This window comes from Maniola jurtina, chromosome 8 (genome assembly GCF_905333055.1).
Source record: "Maniola jurtina chromosome 8, ilManJurt1.1, whole genome shotgun sequence".
In the NCBI taxonomy this organism is placed as follows: Eukaryota; Metazoa; Arthropoda; class Insecta; order Lepidoptera; family Nymphalidae; genus Maniola; species Maniola jurtina.
The window spans coordinates 1,860,408-1,883,986 of NC_060036.1; the positions used below are offsets into that span (position 1 = coordinate 1,860,408).

The 23,579-nt window shown below is 36.5% G+C and overlaps 1 protein-coding gene and 1 long non-coding RNA gene across 2 annotated transcripts in view; both read left to right on the forward strand.

Annotated features, from left to right (window-relative positions):
• The first annotated feature begins 5,143 nt into the window (after window positions 1–5,143).
• Window positions 5,144–6,297, forward strand: LOC123867477. Its single transcript, XR_006796428.1, has 2 exons — window positions 5,144–5,360; window positions 5,956–6,297. It is a non-coding gene; the product is annotated as an uncharacterized LOC123867477 (long non-coding RNA).
• A 6,758-nt stretch (window positions 6,298–13,055) lies between these two features.
• The window catches only part of LOC123867654 (protein GDAP2 homolog), a 112,266-nt gene continuing 101,742 nt past the window's right edge, over window positions 13,056–23,579 (forward strand). Inside the window, exon 1 of the mRNA XM_045909817.1 lies at window positions 13,056–13,194. The gene's annotated coding sequence lies outside the window, so the exon portion shown is untranslated. The remainder of the gene's footprint in view (window positions 13,195–23,579) is intronic.

The following is a 23,579-nucleotide window of genomic DNA, read 5'->3' on the forward strand; positions in this document are numbered from 1 at the left end:
GTGGGATATTAAAATGAAAAAGGAAAAAATACAAAGTTCATAAATAAAAATATAGTACAATGTTAAAATACACCGAGCGACAGAAAAACGATAATACTGTCTAGCGCTATGTACCTGCAGTTCGCGGGTAGTAGTCGGGTTTTAGTGCTGTTTATACTTGTTGACAGACATATCCAACGACACCCACACCATGATATATCTACGAGAAGAAAATCAACCCCATTTTACGAGTAGAGAAGGCAACCTTAAAAAATTTTTTTTCAAGAACTCTACCACTTTTTTCCTTTACATTACAGCTCTCTACAAGAGTGTCAGAGCCAAACCGCGGACGAACGGACGGACTTGACAAAACTATAAAGCGTAATTTACATCACGAAATTAGTTCAACGACATCAGTTTCACTATCAATTGCACATTACGAAATTGGACGTTTACACATGCAAATTTCGTAATGTAAATTCCGGCTTAGGGTTCCTTGTTGACTACGGAACCCTAAAAATAATAATTGCATTACTCTTGCTACATTGGAAACCATCTAAACATCTTGACCTTTGCCAGCGGACGGATTTCTTCACTTTCAAACTAGAGTTCAACTTTTAATTACTTCGGACTTATAAATTTCACAATTTGGACGATCTCCCGACGGAGCGGTGATAGCCTAGTGGTTAGGACGTTGGTTTTCTTTTCGGGAGGAAGGGGTTCGATATGGGCGTTTAAAGCAATCAAAGAACACTCGCTTTTAAAGGTGGAGGAAAACATCGTGAGGAAACCTGCATGCCTGAGAGTTCTCCATATAATGTTCTCAAAGGTGTGTGAAGTTGCCAATCCGCACTGGGTCAGCGTAGCAGATTATGGCTATTAAGTTTAGGCCTAGTTTAGGCCCTAAATCCGTGGTCTTATAATTGGAAAATCCCAAGATCGGAACAGAAGCTGTTTGGGAATTATAATTTCTAAATGTAAATAAATTTAAATGTAATGATAATAATAAACAAATCACAAATCACTTAGAAAAAAAAAATTGATTTTTTGATTTCATAATTTTTTTGCGTCTTTTGAAGTTTTTTATTTCAAAACTTGAACTGATATTTCATTAATATGTGCTTTTTGGCTTTTTGTTAAGTATTTTTGTTTTATTATGTGAATAACTACTATTTCCATTTTGCTCTGCTTATAATTCGATTTTTTGCTCTCATTGCTTTATATTGCCATCATTAAGTACACTACTGCGAAAACAAAATTATTCTATCGGTTTTTCTTATAAAGTTATATTAGGAAAACCATACAACTTAGCAACATCAAATCTACGGTTGCAAAAGGCATTATATTGTTTATATGCCATCTTAGTGCCAAAGAAGGAGACCGCGATAAAACAGATTAGGAGCATGGCGCAGATGGTGGGGCATAGGATTGCGCTCAGTCTGTTGACGCGGTGAGATCTCACGGAGCCTTGCTCGGAGTCCGTGTCGGTATGGTCCGACTTCTTGGTCATTGCTAGCTGGAGTCATGGAATTAAAAAAACATTGCTGCAATCAGACTTGATGATTAAAAACGTTGCTGTACGCAGCATAAAGATTAGGTAGGCCTACTTTATTATTCACTAGCTGATGCCCGTGACTTCGTTCGCGTGGATTTAGGTTTTTTAAAATTCCCGTGGGAACTCTTTGATTTTCCGGGATAAAAAGTACCCTATGTGCTAATCCAGGGCATAGTCTATCTCCAATCTAAACAGCCCAATCCGTCCAGTAGTTGAAGTGTGAAGGAGTAACAAACATACACACACACACACACACACACACACACACACACACACACACACACATACAAACTTTCTCCTTTATAATATTAGTGTGACATACAAATTAGTGAGTGCAGCGATCTAAGATCATGCAGTCGATGGAATCGGAAGGATTAAGTAGGTAAGTACAGCAGATTATATTAAACCCATATCCCAAAAACCTAATTGGTGCCTACGCAACACTAAAAAAAGAGCAAAGTGCTGAGTTTCTTGGCGACGGTAGAATGTGTTTTCCGCGGTAGTAAAATCTTGATAAGTACCTACCTATCATGTAAGTGGTCGGACTAATTTCATAATCTTCATCATGATCAACCTAACGAAGGCACTTTACTGTGAACGGGTCTCTACACAGAATGGCCTTAGACCATAGGCAGCCACGCACGTAGTCGACGCACGAGTGGTGTTGTGTCATACATGCGTACTCCGTGGTTACGTGGTGGTGACTGGTGGTATTGCTTGCTTGGTGGCTGGCTTTTCCTGCATGTTTAGCAGTGGTAGTGGAAGGAGTGCATGTTTCATGCTGCATGTTGCACCATACAGATTTGTCTGTTTCAGCGGATTATAGAAAATTAAGCTTTTGGCCATAGATATGTTTTTGGCTTCTCGTATATTGGACTTCCGCAAAGTAATGCCTGCTTCTATTCTTTAAACGTACATTGAAATGTAAACGAACCTATTTACCTTACCTGTTTTTAGGATTTTTAGTATAGCTTGTATAAATTGTTCAAAACTTCTTTAAAACTAAAATTATATGCAAAACATAATTTTTCTTCTCTTTAAATTGCACAAAAATTTTACATAAATTGACATAAATCATTATTGTATAGATAGATGAGTTCAGTTTAGAAAACATTCTTGTATTTTATACCTATAATTTGAATTAAATATTGAAATAAATACCTACTCGTACCTACCTTATACCGAGATGACCCGTGCCTGGATTTGTAACTAGTCCCTATCATTGATTTGATATATCTTATCAAAGGTTCCTATGGGTTCCTATACCTAATATCTTCTAGGTATTTATTACTGAACGTTACCTTCAGAAAGTTAATAAGACATACTCTTGGATGAATGATTATAGTATAGTACGGGAGGTAGCGTTGCATTTTTTCTAGGAATTTTATACCGAATGAATTTTATTTTAAACAGTTGTATCATGGTCAGAAATCAGAGTGAGCGTCAGTTGCCGCACTAGCGGTGGAGCTAAAGGAAACACCATGCAAAAGTCATTGGAAGAAAATCTGCTCCGATGATTTTTCGACCGATCAAAAATGAAATGAATGAATGAAATTATAGTTTCAATCACATTTTTAACTCACTAAAGCAAAAAGTTTCTTTGAAACGAAATATTTGATACGAACTTTCGAAAAACATACCTACGTAACAAATGTAAACAAATATGTTTTTTTTTAAATTCATATATATATATTTATATATACCTAGTTTTTTTGGTACCAGGAATCATCTCGGGCATCCACAGAACACCCTACCAAAGTTTCATCACAATCTGATCAGTGGTTCAACCGCCTATAGGGTACAAATATACAAACATACGGTACAGCTGTCTCCACCGTTATCGGAGCAGCTGACGTTCGGAGCTGTCATGTGTTGGGGGAAAACTATTATTATTGTGATTTTCAGCCAGTATATAAAATGACTCGCTCAACTATGGCGCTGCCTCCCGTACCATTACCATAAAAATGCCATTTTAAAAGTAAATTCTTATGAAATTCTTCGTGTAAAACTTTCTTCTTTGTTTTAGCTTTGAAAGCTTTGAACTGAAGTGTATTATTATCTACTTTACTGAGCTTGCTCAAAGTACCTAACCCTTAGGAATTTTTGAGCAAAAAATTTAATTACTTTTGTAAGGTTATTTTTAAAAAGTTGATTTGAGTTGTCAAAAATAATATAAAATTATTAATTTAGCTGATGAAGGTAGTTTGATAAAATCGATATTTGGCTCATTCGATGTCATACAATCTGTTGCTAGGAGGCCAACAAGATTGAACTTGCATAAATACGGGTGTTTGGAAGGTTTTAGTTTAGTCTCCTTCCGAGATTCGGGGCGATATCGCATATTTTCGGTATTTGGATTGTGAACTGGATAATTAGATATTGTGATAGCAATCACGCTCTAATTAAATTATTTATTTTGGCATTAGTTTGTTTAGATTAAAACTCTCGGATAACCTTACACATTAAACTTGTGTTTTTTTGTGTTGGTTTTGGAGAGGACATTCCAATAATTCGATAAAAATATTTAAATAATACCTGCTTTTCTGAGTGACGCCAATACTTTTCTACTCATGTCTTTGCTTTTCTATGAACAATAATAAAAACCCAGTAAAAAAAACTATATGGATTAGACCTCTAGTTTAAGGTTATTTGTTAATAATTTTGTCCAAATATTCAATAAACGCCGGGCGGTCACTTAGCCCTGGGACACATTGTATAATGCTCTTATGTGCTGGTAATCCACACAGCACTTGAACTCTGCTCAGTATTATACTAAGTATGGATTTCGTTTTTCCTTTTGAGGTACGGAACCCTAAAAAACATAACATTTCGATTTAAGACCCTTTTTGTGCCTCCTGAATTGTCTTTGACACGTTTTTCTTCTAGATTGACCGATTAAAGTTTTCCTCATAATGGTTGTCTAGGGATAGTAATGCAATGGGGCCCCAGATCCGATTTGCGTATGATTTTGCTATTGTGAGCAGCATTTCGACTGTAGGTTTAACGATTTACTTAGCTATCAGTTATGTAAGTAATAAGTCACATGTCGCGGACAAAGTCGCGAGTGAAACATATAATACATATTATTATATAATCTAAATAATATAACCTCCCGAACTCTACCACGACATTGGGAACCTCATGACTTTAAGAAATTCAAGTAAATACCTACCTAAGTAGTTATGTAAAGTGTTCATTCGTTCTAATTGCGTTTTTATGATAAAACTTTATTGTGCCCTTGTTATTAATTACTTGAATAAAAATAAAACTAGAGTACCTACGAGTACTTACGGAATTTTATTGCGGATATAATTTCAACGATTTAAATAATATAAGGCTACTCAGTATTAAAAGTTAGTACCTTTCTAAGAACCTAATATAAAATGTTTATTTCTTAAATGTTATAAAATAATATCGCTATTCGCCTATTCGCTGGTTACAAATTACACACGTCGTCCTCCAGTTCTGAAAGTAGATTCTACTGAGAGAATCGGAAAGAAACCCAGTGTAGGTGTGCAAACTCTTTGGATTCTTCTAAAACTAATCTGTAATAACGATCTGTAATAATTAAAAAATAGCACTTGATATTAAATGACTTTGACAGAAAAACAATGCTTTTTAAGTTTTTTTAAGCATTTTTGGATTATTTTAATTTTTATTACTACACTTTTGTGGTACTTAGCTTTTCTGATTCCCAACTATGACGAAAGCACGTCTGGTCATTTCGGTATTTTGTTTATGTCTAATAGCATTGTTTGCAACTTTAGTTTACTTGATCAGTAATATTAACCCTACAGCGATGTCGGAATTAAAATATGACGACGCAGTTAGTTTGAATTTCTTCTTTTTAGCTTCTTTTTTATTCGAATTTTAACGCTTAGGTTATACAAGGTGATGGGGAACTCGCAGCGAAAAGCAAAACCTTTCTTCCAGGAGGCCAGAAGACGTTAAACGAGTCGCTGGGTCGCTGTGCCGCACGACCACAATATAATACAAGAAAATGCAAGAGACGTATGTCCAGCTGTGGACAACCCCAACGCTTGACTGCATTCTCAGTTCTCACTTGACGATAAGTAATAATGCAGTCAAAGATGGATGCTATCCTGTAAGAGATCCTGTAATATATTTGCCATTCTACAGGCAAATAAATAGGTGGAAAGCAAGGCTGTCGACAACTTTACTTTCTTTAATTTACACAAGTAGCCATAGACGAAAGCTACCACTAGTCTTTAAACACTACACCATTTAAGGGTCCTGGCCTCCTCTGTAGTCATGATCATGATCTTAACAAGTCAGAAATGATCATATACGTACAGGTCTTCTGATCATTGCATCATATTAAATTGTAGCAAGACTAACAAAATCACAACTTTACAAAGTTAAATAATAATAATAAGTTAATAATAAATGTAAATTTTCAGGATTACTTATTGAGCCCAAATGAGGTAGGTTATGGACTTGAAAAAGTAACTGTTGATTATGATTATGACCAACCAAGCAAAAATATTACAAGAGTTAAAACTGTACCACAATTAAAGAATGAAATCCAAACAAATTATACTCGGAAACAAATGGGTTTTAAAATGATAACTAAACCAATCAAAGCTGTTAAAGTCTTCAGGAGATCGATTAACGAAGAAAATCATTACGAAGAACATAGTACAGAAACACCTTAATCCTTGCTTTTAGAAATAAAAGACTTAGCCGGACAACCGAGAATTGAAATCAAACTCGTTGCAGAAAAACTAAAGAGCAACACAAGTGGGCAGTATGCAAACCCTGGTACTAAAATAAAAAAGAAATCTAAGGTTAATTACGTAGGATTAGACAGCCATAATAGTAACAAAGAAGCATCTATAATTATAGCCAAAAATAGCACGTTTACTCTCAATGTTTTCGTAAATTCAATTGATGTTATTAGAGAAAACGATACTGATGATTATGAACTTGAAAACATCCATAAGGAAAACACCTCCGATATAACACATATTAGTCAAAATGTGGGGACAAGGTTGAATGAAGTCAATGACAATAGTAATCCCACCAAAAATGTAAAGGTTGCCAAGACTCACAAGTTAAACGGCCAAGCTGTACTTTTTTAGCCAAGATTTAGGGTTTGTAGACTCAGAGCTTGTAAGTAGAGTTCTTTGTTATTTATTGTTATAAATGTGATATAATCAAGAGCATTTAAAAGCTATATTATATACTTTGGACTTGGGATAAGTCCCATGGGCAGCACAAATCTAAGCTCAGCTAGGGGCTTGGCTCTACTAGAGATCTCATAACTTTTTAACAGTGAAAACATTATGACTTTGTGTGTCTTGGCAACCTTTACATGAAATGTTTTTGGTGGGATATTTGCTAAAACTCATGTATTTGTCCATTGTTGCCGCGCGACCCGCGGTCTGTTGCGTAGAGCGTCTCGTGCGGTTATCCTACGAGTATGAATGAGGGCCCCTGACGTCTGAAACTATTCACGTAAGAAAAGGTTTTTGAAAACTCAACCCTAAGGAGGTAAAATAGGGGTTAGAAATCCGTACTGTCCACGCAGACGAAGACGCGGGGCTAAGTTAGTTAATTAATATGCGTAAATTACCGTATTATTGCTTATGTGAAATGTCAAAAGTGACCTTTACGATATAGACACAATTGGATATTAATAATTTTCCAATAAAGTTTAGATCAACGAATCCCAAACATCAAATTGGAATGCACTCAGATTAGATAGGACCATACTCGTGCTTACTGCAAATCTCTAGTAGGTATGTACTATGTAATATGCATGTTACGTGTATGTATTTTTCTAGGGCTAATGTTTTATGAATGAAGCAGAAATAATTACGGAGTGGAGATTGTCTGTAACTTAGAATAAGTAATTTAACACACATAGAAAGAGTATATCCAAGTGCGAAGTGAAGCAAGAAAAATAGAACCAGATCTGAATGGTCCATCAATCACTACAGAAAGACTGTAACCAGATTTTTTTTTTCTCCATCGTAGGTAGGTACCTACGATGGAGAAAAAAAAAACTCTGTTTTCATTTTCTCTGTTTTCAGTTTCTGTTTTTGATTTTCTCCTTTATTATTTGACATCCCACTCGATACCTAGGTAGGTATCGAGTGGGATGTCAAATAATAAAGGAGAAAATTCCCTTTATTTCCAGTCTAGGTTCTGTTGATCGGTGCTTTAGAAGTTTAGACAGAACTACTGGATTTTTTTCTTATAAGTTCTGTGAATAATGAACCACACGCTTGCACAGACATTTTTTTGAGTCACTCAATATTTAAAATATACTTAATACTACATTATATAAGTACTAACTGTCAGGAAAAGGAGTAATCGGGTTTTAGGTTTGAACATTATGAGATTTCGATGGAACTATTCAAAATCCTTTGTTAAAGTTATGAAAGAAAAGGTACATGGCTCATATTTACAATATCTCATGTTTCTAGACCCAGCGGCGGCGGTTTAGGCTTTACGTTGATAAGTCAGGCAGTCAATTTCTCCTTTTTAACCTACTTCCTACGTTCTCAGTTTGGTGAGTTTTTCTTTTTTTTCTATGTATTTACACCGATTTCTCTGAGGTTTCTGGAGTCTGGGCCGATTTGAAAATCTTTTTTTAAATCAATAGAGGAAGCTCGCAAAAATATGGACTCATATTTTTTTTGGATCCAACTCCTGTTGCTGGACCCGCCGAATTAAGTAGGAACTACAACGAGTAGATACCTACCTACCTCCGCATTACTATATCTTGTAATATTATTAACAACAAGTGTAAATTAAAAATTTATAACACCCCCGACGATCCAAAGTATTTGAGTTTTCCAAAACATCATTTTCAAATAAATAATTATGTATTTAGGCAACGTCCATCTTGACAGCTTGACATTTGTCTATTGACATAATATTATGAACCTAACGGTTATCTAACCTTCTTTTCTACAAGAAAACTAGAAAAGAGCTGATAACTCTTAAACGGCTGAACCAATTTTTTTAGATTATAGCTAAGAACACTCTCGATCAAGCCACCTTTCAAACAAAAAAAACTAAATTAAAATCGGTTCATTCGTTTAGGCGCTACGATGCCACAGACAGATACACAGATACACAGATACACAGACACACAGATACACACGTTAAACTTATAACACCCCTCTTTTTGGGTCGGGGGTTAAAAAGGAGTCACACACACATACACACACACACAGAGTGAGAGAGATTGTAAAGTACTTAGTTCGATCATTCATATGTGTTTGTTAGTCTGAGGCACTAAGCTCTGAAATAGCGCTAAGGTTCGGCAGTAGAGCGGCTCCCACGTGCGAGCCCGCCTGCCTTGGACGGCCTTGCCGATTTACTTTTGCTCATTGCACTACGCTCGCTCGATACAGGTGCGCCTTATAGTCTGAGCTCTGAAATAGCGCTAAGGTTCGGCAGTAGAGCGGCTCCCACGTGCGAGCCCGCCTGCCTTGGACGGCCTTGCCGATTTACTTTTGCTCATTGCACTACGCTCGCTCGATACAGGTGCGCCTTATAGTCTGAGCTCTGAAATAGCGCTAAGGTTCGGCATTAAGTCGGCTGCCAAGTGCGAGCCCGCCTGCCTTGGCCGGTCCCGCCGATTTATATATGACATAGGCTAGATACTTTATACCCGGAAAATCAAACAGTTCTGACGGAATTTTCAAAATCCTAACTCTACATTGGACAAAGTAGGTTTATTGTAACTTTTTTATGATTTGAATAGAGCAACTGCTGGATTTCTTGCCGGTTTCTCTCAGTTAGAATCTGCTTTCGGAACCGGTGGTGACTACACAAGCGTAGCATAAGAGACAATGTAGTACGCGACAGGTCGAGATAGCAATCGGGGTATGAGGCGGAGGGACGCCCCTCACACCCGCACGTCACCCGCGCTATCCCGCACCGGTCACCACGCTATAGCCCGGTGCAGGTTGGCGCGGGTGACCTGTGCCACCGACCCAGATTGCCATTACGACCTGTCGCATACTATAGTTGTCTTACATGAAATAAATAAATTTTGATTTGGCACTCAGTGTGGTAGAACGTGGTGTAGTGTTGTGGCTAGCATTGGAAACGGCGTGTTGCGAGTTGGTTGGCGACCCCGTTTCTCTTGGTACCGCTTTTTAATCTTGTGCGGCTGTCATTGTTCGTTAAATGCCATTAAATATTATATCGACGCCCTTGCGGCTGTTTTCATTTAGGTACAGTTTCTTGGAAAAGTTTTATGACAATACCTATCTAATTAAGGGTACACGACAGGTTGAGATGACAATTTTGGTATTCCCCCCACACACAGCCCCAGCGCTCATCCGCAGCGGGTTATCGCGAGCGCTGTGTGCGTGTGCGGGGCTTCCCCACCCCGGTTGCCTTCTTAACCTGTCGCGCACTATACCTATTGAACTAGTTTGAAAAAAGTTTCACTAGTTCGACAGTTGAACTAATCAGAACTAATAGGAACGAGCGAGATGAATACCTACTAAAAGTACGTACTGCTGTCTTGAGGACTAGTTGAACATTATAAGCGATAATTGTCATGGGGCATAGCCCCAGGAGTGAAGGTGTGACTTCGTTGGGCGGTTGGTGATGAGTGTTTCATCACCTGTTTGGTGACGGGTGAGGGAGATGTTGAAGATGGAGAATTGCCCTCCCCTCGAACCCTAGCCCTCGAGATGTTGGACACGGGGCGGTCAGTCGTTACAGTGTGGTCCTCAGGTTGTTTGGTGTGCTGTGGTTCCGGAATGCCTTACGTGCCCCAGTGGCGGGTCTGCTGCGGCGGACATCCTTTGCCAGTGTAACGAGGTGTTGTCGGTCCCTTGTGCTCCGACATCAGCGGTGGGATGGAACTTCGTGAGGTTTTAGTCGGTAGGAGTCCGACATAACCACTGTGTCCTCTCTCTGTGTGTGTGGCTCTGGCTGGTGATATCCATGACGGATTTTCATCACCATAAAAAAAAAGAAGTTATGTGCGTTCTAAGCAATTACTGTGAATTTGTGATACTATAATTCATCAACAAAATGTATTTCGGAATTTATTAAAACAATGAACCTAAAACTAAAAACCTTAAAAAATATAAGTAATATTGGCCAGCGTGGTAGACATACACCCGTAGCCACAAACGTCGCGCTCGAACGCACAGTGTAGGTTCCACCAATCAAATTACTGTATCATGTCAATTTACAATGATTTGATTGGTGGAACCCACACTATGCGTTCGAGCGCACTGTGAGACCTCATAGTAATGATTGTGAATACGGGCGATAGTCTTCACATCCCGAAAGGAGAGCCGTGCTCAGTAGTGAGTCAGCGAGAGGTTGATCATGACTCCACCATGGGCGCCTGTCATCGAATAAAAAAGTCTTTGTGATCAAAATATATTGAATTTTGAAACACCTGCTTTATAATTAATAATTATGTAATCATTAAGAATACATTTTTAAAAGAACAAAAGGTATCAATATCTCAGCACTCAAGTTACATAGAGGTGGATATGTTACAGTTAAAACTCTTATTAGTCAAAACGCAAAACTACTTTTAACAGACAATTTTAATTCTTAAAATCTAATGTTAGTAATAACTTTGTGGAAAGAAGAAACAGATTATTACTGCCTCACCAACACTTGAACAAAGTGTTTCTGACCAAAGCTTGAACAATATGTTCAAGCATTGGTGAGTCCATTAATGTCATAAATGGATGGTCATTTAATGTTCTCAAAGGTGTGTAAAGTCTGCCAATTCGCCTTTGGCTAGCGTGATTGGCACTTGACTATGGCCGAATCCTTCTCACTCTGAGAGGAGAGCAGTGGTAGCTAGCCGGCGATGGGTTGATCTTGATGATGATGACAGGTAAGTATTTCACTGATCAGCTAGTAGAATATTTTTTCAGTTGAGACTACTTTTGACCAACGTCGTTTGTCAAAATTAGTTTTGACTGATTTATTCAGTTAATAGAACTGACTGTTAGAATAGACTGGATAAGAGTTTTGAGTAACGGATACACTGTAACGTGTTGCGTCATGCATCTGTAACAACATAAAGGTGAGGGCCGACCACTTGAGTCCTGACACTAGGTATTTAGTGCACAAAGTAGGTATTAGAAAGTCTTCATGCGCCTGCACCTTATACGCTCTAGGCTAGGTTTTAGATTGCTATCAGCATATACATTGTAGCGTTTGAGTTTTTGCAAAAAATACTTTTAGGGTTCCCTGCTTCAGAAATCAGTCAGTCAGTTAGAATCAGTCAGTCAGTCAGAGTCAGTGCTTGAGTCAGAATTAGAATGGAGTTGATATTGGAGATTGATATTGATGATTAGAATGGAGACTGATAAAATATTTTTTATTACTTATAAACTGTATAATTGTTATACTTTGGTACTACATTTTATAAAAGGAAACTAGAACCTGCGAAAGTTTATAAATGTATGTATGGATGGATGTTTGTTACTGTTTCACGCAAAATAGATTATGTAAGGTAGGTACATATATATCAAATAATGAGGGGATAGAGGTTCTATTCTGCCCGGCTAGCATGGGCAGTAGATAAAAATTATATCCCCGATTATATCCACTGTGATTTGTATGACATCAGTGGATATAATCGAGGGATATAATTTTTATCTACTGCCCATGCTAGCCGGGCTGTTCTGAAAATCTGAATTCAGACACATTCAAACATGCCACCTTGTGTCTATATGGTGAACTGCGTGAACAACACAAAGTAGCTCGTCATGTGAGCTGCCACCGATAGGTAGCGCTGACAATTAAATTACATACGTATTTAAGTTTAACAGAGTGTAATGTATTTGGCCACTCTATTAAATAAAGTTAAAATAATAAATATTCTGCCATCGAATACTTACAATGCCGCATGATACTATTCGAGGACAAGAAGCTTTCGACTATGATGCTGAAAGCTCTAAAATGCTCCTCGCCTCGAAAATTTTGAGCTGAGGAGCATTTAAAGCTTCATAGATGGCGCTGTTCATGCCTTTCCAAAGAAATTAAAATAAATTATTAATAATAATAATTATAATATTTAATTAGAAATAGGTAATTATGATTTAGCTACTAACATTATTTTAAATTAATTCAACTACATGATATATAATGCATATAATGTGTATCATTTTTTTTTTAATTTTTCTTTACTATGTTTACTACATTGTCTGCAATATAATGCTTTTTAGTTTTTGGCCTGTGCATGCAATTTTGACTCATGTCATCTAACGTTTTTTTTTCTCTCGTCTGGCTTTACAAAAATTAGCCAATGTCAAGTTTGTAGTTATTTGTAACAAGTTAGTTAAACTATACAAGTGTGGACCCCGTCTGTGCCGGCGCTCGCCGACATACGCACGGCACCCCCTTAAAACGCTTTCTAGTCAGTTTTAACAAAAAAAACACTCCAAAAAGGCAGAGCACGCCCGCCAGCTAACACCAATACAGACGAAGTCATCTAACTTAGTCACGAATGAGGAATAAAATGTCAATGTCAAACACATGTCAAATAAATAGCGGCCGCAAACGTGTGTGGCTCGCGTTTTTTCAATATTTTTCATTTATTTATAACTGTATAAAGTGCATTATAAAAACCAAAACTACCTCAGTGCTAGTGTAAGCTCCTGTTCTTCTTCTCCGTTCTTCTCTGTACCGTGAGTATCTGTTATGTTTTTGTAAAGTTGTATGTTACATTTCGTATTGATTGTGTTGGAATGAAGGCCAATGTCAGGCGGGTGTTAAGGAATCGGGTAAATAGAACAACTTTTGGGCTTTTTCTGTTGATACACATGTAGTTAGTATCTAGACTGCTAGAAATACTTACAGTTGATTGTAAAGATTCCAACAGTTTTAACAAGTCCTGCTTTTCCGTTGCCGGTCGATTTAAATACTTGTGCCATGCTTGTATCATGTAATAGAACTTTACAGTTTACGATGACCTAAATTCCAGAGTGATACACACTAGAATTACACATAACAGGCCAACATGTTACCAAGAGATATTAAGTTGGAAATATTTGCTGATAACTATGCACCTACCTGCTTACATAAGAATATTTTTCACTTCTTAAGAAAGTAAATAACTTGAGAAGAAAAGTTATTAGTATTTATATTTATCACTTAGCAAGGTATTAAGGATTGAGTGAATGTCTATGTCATAGTAGCTATCTGCATGCTAAATTTATCCTGGATCCGTCCAGTAGTTTGAGCAGTGCATTGATATATTAGTCAGTCACTTTTTCTTTCTTTTAGATTAGGTAAATAATGGTGTTGATTCTCATATTTTTCTCTAAATTTAGAATATCTGCATCTCTTCCTTTTTTACATTGCTAAAAACGGATGTAATATGAATTTCAAATTTAAAGACACACAATTTTAGTGTAGGCTAAAAAGACCAATAGGCTGGCAGACTGACTACAAACAACAATAGACTGACAGCTAAAGTTACAACTCACAAGGTTTGACAGTTCTTAATTAAATTTAAAACTGGCAAATTGTGTCTGTCCTTTTCATATTACATTGGTAGGAAGGGGGTGCAAATACTCTAAAATTTAGTTGTGATAAGAAGCCGTACCAATAGGCAATGAATGTTCTGAATGAAGCCCACTAAGTATTTTACCTCCAAATCTTGCACCAGGATGATGAGACTCACCGTATACTGGGCCTTTAATCACAGGGGAGTGGTGGCTGCCTCTTTGTTGGTACTCACAGAAGGAGATTGATTAAATGATAGGAATTGGTCTACAAAACTTTACTTAGCGTGATAGAAATTTTGCAAAATTACATTGTTCTACTCATTTATTTACATACAAGTTATAATATATTATATTATAATATAAATCTTTTACAAAAAAACATGTTGTATTTCTTCCTTACCATAGGGGAATTTATAGTATTTAAATAGTCAGTTTTATATCAAAAAAAAAAGAAAAGTTCTAATGGTTACCAGAGAAATCCACATCTCACTATCTCTGCAGAAAAAGCCCCCACAATAGGCCTTTCTCCAGCTCAAAACCAGGATGTAAGTGGTTTTCATGTGGAGACAACACTATACGGCTAGAAGCAAAGACGCCATGCGCGCGTCAAAACAAATCAATCTGGGGTCATCTGCCCTTAGATCTTAAAAAAAAATAGCCTTAATAAATCCATCACTTGGATTTTTTTTTGTAAAATTTTCCAAATTCCAAAAAATTACGTTTCAATTTCAAGACATGGTGGCGAAAAGTGAAGGCCAGGCCTGTCATCAGACCATGACGTTGACAGATCAAAAAAAAATGTCAGATGTCAATGCCAGGTTAGACACAGATTATGGCAATAGACCATAGAGAAACTACTTCGTGTCAAGGAACCAAAGTTACCTGTTACAACCCGTATTATAACACAGAACCCATACAACAACAAATACATTTTCATTTCTTCACTAGTAGTAACAGCCTTGATTCCAGTAAAAAAAATATTGGTACCTATGTGCCTTTCTTATTGTAATTCAATTCAAGTGTATTTTAACATTGCATATTTATATTTATGAATTTGACCCCCATTTTTTTAGATATACGAGTAACATCTGCATCAATATTTTTCGAGATAAAATATAGCCTATGTCACCCGACCATAATAATGAAACAATAGACTCAGAAGTTTAGGTGCTGCGGTGGAACACACATAAATACAAACCTACATACATACATATAGACTGCTAAACATATTTATTAAAGATTTAAAAAAATTCACAATTTAGGCTATGCACATCCAGCGATGTGACATCCCTTTAATATGAAGTATATTATATGCTGGCCAATCTTGTCCTCTTTAGGCGGAATGTGCTGTTGCTGGCATCCAGAAGTTGGACGGCTAAGCTGTTTTTATGACCCTCAAGTCTCTGTTTGTAGGCCTCAAGTGACCTGTCTATTTCCTCCTTTACTGTGGGGATTCCTATGTATTCATGTACTTCAGAGTTTTTTGTTAACTACTGTGTGTTGCATATGACCTTCAAAACAAAAATGAGTAAGTATCTCAATGTTCGGAAATGGATTTGGATGGATCTGGATTGGATGGATACAGGTTTGATGATACATGTGTATATGAGAAGCTTATTTTCAAAGCTTAGTGAGGAGTGTCTGCCTATCAGCCAATAAAGTTCTTGGAACTTCCATTTGGCCTGATCTCTTTTTGCCTTAATGTGATCTCTTCCTTTTGGCTTTGCTGTAGCCGGGTAAAAAGTGTACCTATTTTGAATAAATTATTTGACTTTGTCTTTGACTTTGTGGCCCTGTCGAGGTCCATTTATCAAGGCTTCCTTCTTTCCCCTCACTATTTGCGTCCTCGCGCTGCTCCACGCTCTACTAGAGGGTCAACAGGAAGTAATATAATAGTCACCTTCCAGACAAGGGCGGGTTATTTGAGACCACACGAGTTGGACACACCCTGCAAGACAAAGGTCTATAGAAAAATGACAAAAACTTAACGTCATCATACCACTTCTTTCGTTTTCTCCCAGGTGCCCTTTTTCTGGCTATCTTGCCTTCGAGGGTGAAACTCGTCGAGGGGTCGTAACTCGTAAGTGGTTGTAGGTGATCGAAAAAACCTTCCTCCCTACAACTCCTTATAGCGTACAACCGTAACCTTTTCAGGGCGCAACCGCTGGACCAATCTTTACTAAAAGCAGAAACAGCTTTGACTCTCGGACACGGACATAGGATAATTTTTTATATTTCGTAAAAAAAACTAAAACATAATTCCACTCGCGCGATATAAGTTGACCGGCCAGACATTAGTCACAAGTTGCTGCTTTACTGCAATCGGATAGGTGTTAAAAAAATTGTATTAATATGAAGTACCTGTTGCCTGGCAACTGCATTCGGCAGCTTCATAACACCTGAATGTAATCCTATAAACAGCGATCGTAAGGATTCATGACCCAGTTAGGTGGAATGCGTTGCTGACGTGAGCGCGACGTCAGCGTGACGTCACGGGCGGCACAGTGACCCATATGCCGGGGGCGGCTCCATTCAGCCCTCGCAACAGCCCCGGGCTATTTATAGATCCACAACTCCATTCATTGCAAGTGCAGCCATGGGGAATGGGTGGAGTGCGTTTTGATCGATTGCCCTTTTGAAACTGATTAGCTAAAAGTGTTCATAATAAATTAGATTTATCGAATGATTCCACTATCTGAATTCGGGAAATGATTCGAGTTAGGGAAAATGTTACGATAGTTCGCCATTTGACAAATCAACTGGCCATAGGTACATTGCAATCGTAGGAAAGGCATTCCCAACCAGTAATAGATGCATTTGACGATTCAAAACTAATTGTAAAAGTTAAATTGAATAAAAAAAATTGTTTGGCGAATTTTAATTAATATTTTACTTTAATAATATTTTTTTTCTTTTTTATCCACTTACTTTTTTACTATTACTTGATGTTTTTAATTTTTGTTGTAAGTATATAGGTACTTACTTGATTTTAGTTGAATAGTGTTTTAATTAATAATATAATTGTATGGAAGTTGTTGGTAATAAATATAAAAATCATTGTAAAATAAAAATAAAATAAAAGTATCCGCCTTGTAGGCGCGATATTCTGGGACAGCGAATTGTCCTTCCTGTGGTGTACAATGTACATCCCCGAAAAACAAATAGTTCCCACGGGATTAAAAAGAATTTATAACTATTCGCGCCAACCCAGCGGGTTAGCGCGAATGTGCGGAACGATACTATTGCCGCCGGCCACATAATTCGCAATATCACTTATCATTTTCCGAATCCCATAGTAAAGCCGTACCTTGAAGGTAACTTTTTTTTATCGTGAGGAAAATCCGTCAAGGACACCACTGGCTCCCCACAGTGGTTATGTCGGACTTCTACTGATTTAAATCCTCACGAAGTTCCATCCCACCGCTGACCACGGAGCACAAAGGACTGACATCGCCTCGTTACTCCGTCAGCGAATGTGCCGCAGCAGACCCACCACTGGGACACTACGCGCCCCCAAACACCGTTAGAGGCATGCCGAAACCACAGCACGCCAACCAACCCGAGACCCCAATCTGTGAACGACGGGCCGCCCCTTGTCCATCATCCACAGGACCTCCCGAGGGCTAGGGTTCGCGGGGAGGGCAATTCCCTCTCCACGTTCCCCATTCTCAACATTGTAAAATGTTGGGTTTTCAAGCCATTAATGCTTAAGCCATTTCAAAGCCTTAAGAGGGCTCTCTCCGTCACTCGTTTCCACTCGTTTCATACAATCGTAGTTCCAATTTCATTTGAATATTAAGCAACCTAAGTCCATGAAATTTTGCAGACATATTCTAGAAGCTAATATCTATGTCTGTGGTTTTCCAGATTTCTGTTAAAATATTCGGTTTCAAAGTTACGCGGTCTTAAAAATTTTCATACAAATCTTTGAGCCCCTGTAATTTTAAAACTACATATTTTTAGAAAAATCTAAAAAACCACAGACACAGATAATATTAGTTTCTAGAATTGGTCTGCAAAATTTCATGGACTTTGGTTGCTTAATATTCAAATGAATACTGGTGGAATTCCGTACGCGGAAAATCGCGCGAATAACATTCGCAATAAAAACCGGCCAAGTGCGAGTCAGACTTGCGATCTTACTTTGAAAAATTGAAAATTGAAAATTATGTTGGCAACAACTCGTTCTCACGTTCGGTGTTGCTTGGTGTTGGTGGTTATGCTGTGGTCGTGACGTCAGAGCCCCTCCATCGAGACGAAAAAGATGGCGCTAGGGCGAGGACGTGGCGTGGAACGACAAGCTTCAGTTGCTGTTTGCGCTCCAACCGATTCACATTGCATTATACGGGTTGATTTTACTATCTGAGACTTTAATTGTTTACATCAGAAGTGTGTAGTAACTTACGCTTTGAGGAAAAATCGGTCGAAACGCAAACGTACTTTTCCACCTAGAGGTCTTCAAGTGCCAGGACACCGTCGGCCGCGATGGAAACGTAATAAGGTATCTCGTAAAGATACCGAAACTGTGAGTACTTTGAATAATTATTAAAGATTAAGTGAATATGGTTTAAATTACTAAATCGTATTCTCAAACTTTTGTATAGTCAGGTGAGATAATTCGTTACTAAACTAAGTTGAAGGTATCAGCTAAAAGTCTGGCACGATTTAATATTGCGTACAGTCTATAAGTGGTCCTCGTGGGAATAGTGATCGGTAAACGAAATTGTCTTTTAGTTCCAAATTCAAAGGAATATGTTTTAAAATGGTTAATTTTTAGTTTGTTCGAATTTTATTTTGGAACTAAATGTTAAATTCACGTTTGTCTCAACTTTTTTTTCGAACAAAATATTATTTAAATTATAGTGGGTCAATTATTATAGTAGAATCAGTAATATACGTCCTTAGAAGATAATAATTTAAAACGTGTGACTATTGAGCTTGTTATTTACATAGAAGTTTTTATAATAAAAATATTAAACATGTGGGTAGTATACGTGACGAACAAGTTAAAATGTTATAGTGGTAGTGGTAAAAGTAATCGAAGAATGTCTTAGGTTAGTCAAACTTCACAAGCGAAATGTTAGCTCAGATATAAATCATGATAACCAATCCCGAACTCGTATACTGAAATGAAATGAAATTTATTTATTTGCTGAATATCAGTTGTTGAGTTCAAAATTATAACTAAGCAGCGACCTTCATATTCTACTTCATAAGCATGCAAATATTTAATACTCATCAGGAATAATCCGTACAAATAATCCTGATGAGACCAAAAAGTGAATTAATTTCTATGGTAACATGTCTCTTAATTAAATGTCAATATTAATATTATAATAATAAGTTATTATATTAATTGTAAGTAAATGTTACATAATATATGGGGTTAAAAGGTGTATATTTTTGATACATGTCACGAGGCGTTTAGAGATACCGGAAGTAGTTGTCCGCGCATATCAAAATCGTCAGTAAAGGGATTTCAGTTTAAAAACATTTATTTATCAATAAAGAGCATAACAGTCCTTTTAAATATCAGGAATTACAGCTATTTACATTTACAATGGTAGGTACTTACGCACATGATATCAAGTATCCATTTTAGTACTTCATATTATCTACATTGAATAATTGTGTGGGTAAGTAATAACATCCATACGTTTATAATACTAGTTTTTAAGGAAGTTTTCGTAATTGTTCTTCTTTTAAAGCATAATTGGGAGTGTATATATCCTGTTATTATTTTCCTGATAGGAATACAAGTTTGAAGCGCGTACGAGTGACTTATATTTAGAATTTTCGTATCTTTATAGAGGTAATTCTTTATTCTTTCTTTATTTGCATTCATGTCTTACATCATAAATAAAAAATATCATAATATTACAACATGAAACCCCGTTGGGGCGTTGCAAAGTAAAACATATGTAAATAATCAAAGGTAATATTACAATTCTTATGAAATATGAAATATGAATAGCAAAAATTATGAATTAATTATATGGTCATTAAATAAAAATAAAATAAAAAGGTCACATATAAATAAAGACTATGGGAGTTTTCAAATTATGTCCTATTATAATTAATCAGACTTTAAAAAAAAAAAAGTACTTACAAATAAAAAGTGGTTAACAAAGTTATTACAATCTTTTTATATCGTATTATCGTATAATTGAGGTATATTCATTCAATAGTTCATGCACACTGTAGTAACATTTTTGGATTAGCCATTTTTTTTTAGTTTTGTTTAAATATTATTTCTTTTGTTTCATCTATTATTATTGCTATACAGGTTATTTAAATCAGTAAATATTTAAAAAAAGAGCCTTTGTTGCAGTTTTAAATAAGTACTGTACAGGTTTACCTTAGTGCTACCTAAGTAAATAATTAATTAGATAGATAATAACTTTAAATTATTACAGTAAAGATTATTTACATATGAAGTTTTAGTTTTATTTTTTTTATATTCTGCGTGATCATCGACATAAGCATCCCCTTTTCGATATAATATTCAATATACAATAGAATAGAATAGAATAGACTAGACTAGAATAGAATATGATATAATATAAAAGAATAGAATATAATATAATAATTCAAGTAAACTTTTACAATATGATGTTTGACTAGAGCGTTATAATATTAGGGCGTACTTTTGGCATACAAGATGAATAATTTTACGTAAGGTTTCTATTTAAAGATAAAGCTGAATTTTTTTTGTTGATACAAGGGTTTTTAGCAAAATTACAAAAAGGTAATAAAAAAAAATGTGTTAACATTCCTTTTGATTCAATTGCGTTAAGCGAATTTATTTTTAGGTTATAGGTATGTACCTATTGGGTACTAGGGAGTAATAACTTGCTTGGACGGAATGTAACAGAGTGATCCGATTTGGTTTATCCCCGAGAAAAGTAATGTAATAGTAGTAGACTCGTATACACATTGACCTCTGAAAGCATTTTAGCTATTTTTTGTACATCCAAACAGAGAACCGTTTTGTATACATGTACAAGTCAATTAGATTGAACTAGAACGAAGGTAAAAGGATTGTACATTATATTTTAATAAAATAGACACAGACAGACTAGTAACGATGAAAGTAATATTTCTCTTCAGAGTTAGAACTAGTGCCTGTAGTTAGTCTGTTCAATTCAAAAGTTTTGTTGCATTTGTTGGGTACCTGCTTCAAAAACAAATAATAATTACGGATTGTGGTGTGTATAATATGATAATGAAGCTTTATTTAGTTTGTAAAGTTATAGTATATCATTAATAATGCAAATTAGAATAATATTTAAAAAATAACTATGATTTATGTTGGTAGTTAATACCTAATACTTATTACAAATTTGGGTAAAAGCTTCACATTTGCGTTGAACAAAAAAATATTCTTGTCCGGATAGCTAAGTGGGTATTATTAACTTGAGAAATTTTCATTAAAAAGATTACAATAAGAGGGTAGACAAATGCAACATTTTTATGCTCTCAGCTGCAATTCTGTGCTATAATCAGGACGGGCCGAAAATAATAAAGAGTGACAGTAAGAGTATATTGTGCGAATAGAAATATTAAATAGCATACAGTGGCAGTAGATGAATTCCCTGCGCGAATGGACAGATGAATGAGTTAAAAAGAAAGTCTTGGTTTTGGCAGTGGCATGCATCGGTGTCGCTCATAATCCATGACTCTCTGTTTATCATTTTTAATTAGCCTAATAATTATTTGAGATAGCGTAATTTGATATTTGCATATATGGAATATGAAATACCAATTATTATTATTGTTTGATACTAGAGTAATTCATGAATTAAAATAGTTTGTGGGTTATAAGATTATATTTGGTGACCAACCCTTGTAATTAATAATGCAGTGAACTAGTGAAATCATTAATATAACTGCAGTTAAGATATTGATTAGTTTAAAAAGTGATAGTTTTAGTATGATAATAATTATTTAAAGTTAACTTTGATAGCACCAGCTTTACAATCAAATGATCCGTTTATAATAATAAAGCATTGATAGTTAAAATAAAATGGATGAGATCAAATATGATTCTTATGAGATCAAATCACTTGTATTATGGTGAACTAGGCACCGGTGATCCCTTGCGTGGATGCGCGGTAGATAAAGATAGTGTGGTGATTGCATACGTGGATGAATAGTGTCGGAGCACTGTGTGGGTGCACGATGCTATGGCATTGAGTATGTGTTCAGAATTTAGTAAAGAATTTTGAGATTTAGTAAAGAGGTATGATCTGATTTTAATCGTGAGTGCTAATGCATTGCTTCCTTAAAGAATATTCATGGAGTATTAAAAACCGTGTTGGCAAGGCTACCCTGTGTATTATGTTGAGTAATCTATTTAAAATTAAGTATGTATAGCAACATAATTGATACAGCGAGCCGTGATAAAATTTTGGAAGATTAATTAATTGGGAATATTGTACCATGAATATAAAATATCACATTGGAATACGATGCTTAAACTTGAAGGCGAACTTGGTACGCTTAAGTGAGTGAAATGCTCTTTAAGTGCAAGTGGTCTTCAAGCGATCTTCTACGATGCTTGACCTTGATGGCGAACTTGGTACGCTTAAGTGAGCGAAATGCTCTTTAAGTGCAAGTGGTCTTCAAGTGGTCTTCTATGATGTTTGGAACTTGAAGGTGAACTTGGTACACTTAAGTGAGCGAAATGTTCTTTAAGTGCAAGTGGTCTTCAAGTGGTCTTCACCAACTTGGTACGCTTAAGTGAGCGAAATGCTCTTTAAGTGCAAGTGGTCTTCAAGTGGTCTTCTATGATGTTTGGAACTTGAAGGTGAACTTGGTACACTTAAGTGAGCGAAATGTTCTTTAAGTGCAAGTGGTCTTCAAGTGGTCTTCACCAACTTGGTACGCTTAAGTGAGCGAAATATTCTTTAAGTGCAAGTGGTCTTGACCAACTTGCTGCATTTAAGTGAGCGAAACGCTCTTTAAGTGCAGTTGGTTTTCAACTACGACAAATCTGGTCCCCTAAGTGTGGCAAAGTCCCTTTAGATGCGGTTGTTTTGTTCTTTAAATTGAAAGCTGTTGTTGTGATGAGTGATAACGAATGGACAATATTCCTGGATCTTACGAGTACATAGTGGAGGTATCTTGTTAAGTTGCGAGCTGTCGTATGATTGTTAAGTGATAAGTGACAATGAATGGGCAATATTCCTTAGGAAGTTAGGAAGGATCCTTACAAGTAGGTAATGTGAATCAGGTGTTAACGGTTGTTTATTTTGCAGTAATTTTATCCCGACTCGTGGGGTGCCCGGGGCGGGCACCATGCAGCATGGCCGTGTTGGCAACAACTCGTTCTCACGTTCGGTGTTGCTTGGTGTTGGTGGTTATGCTGTGGTCGTGACGTCAGAGCCCCTCCATCGAGACGAAAAAGATGGCGCTAGGGCGAGGACGTGGCGTGGAACGACAAGCTTCAGTTGCTGTTTGCGCTCCAACCGATTCACATTGCATTATACGGGTTGATTTTACTATCTGAGACTTTAATTGTTTACAATTATTTGTTCATGAACATATTTTAATTTTGTTTT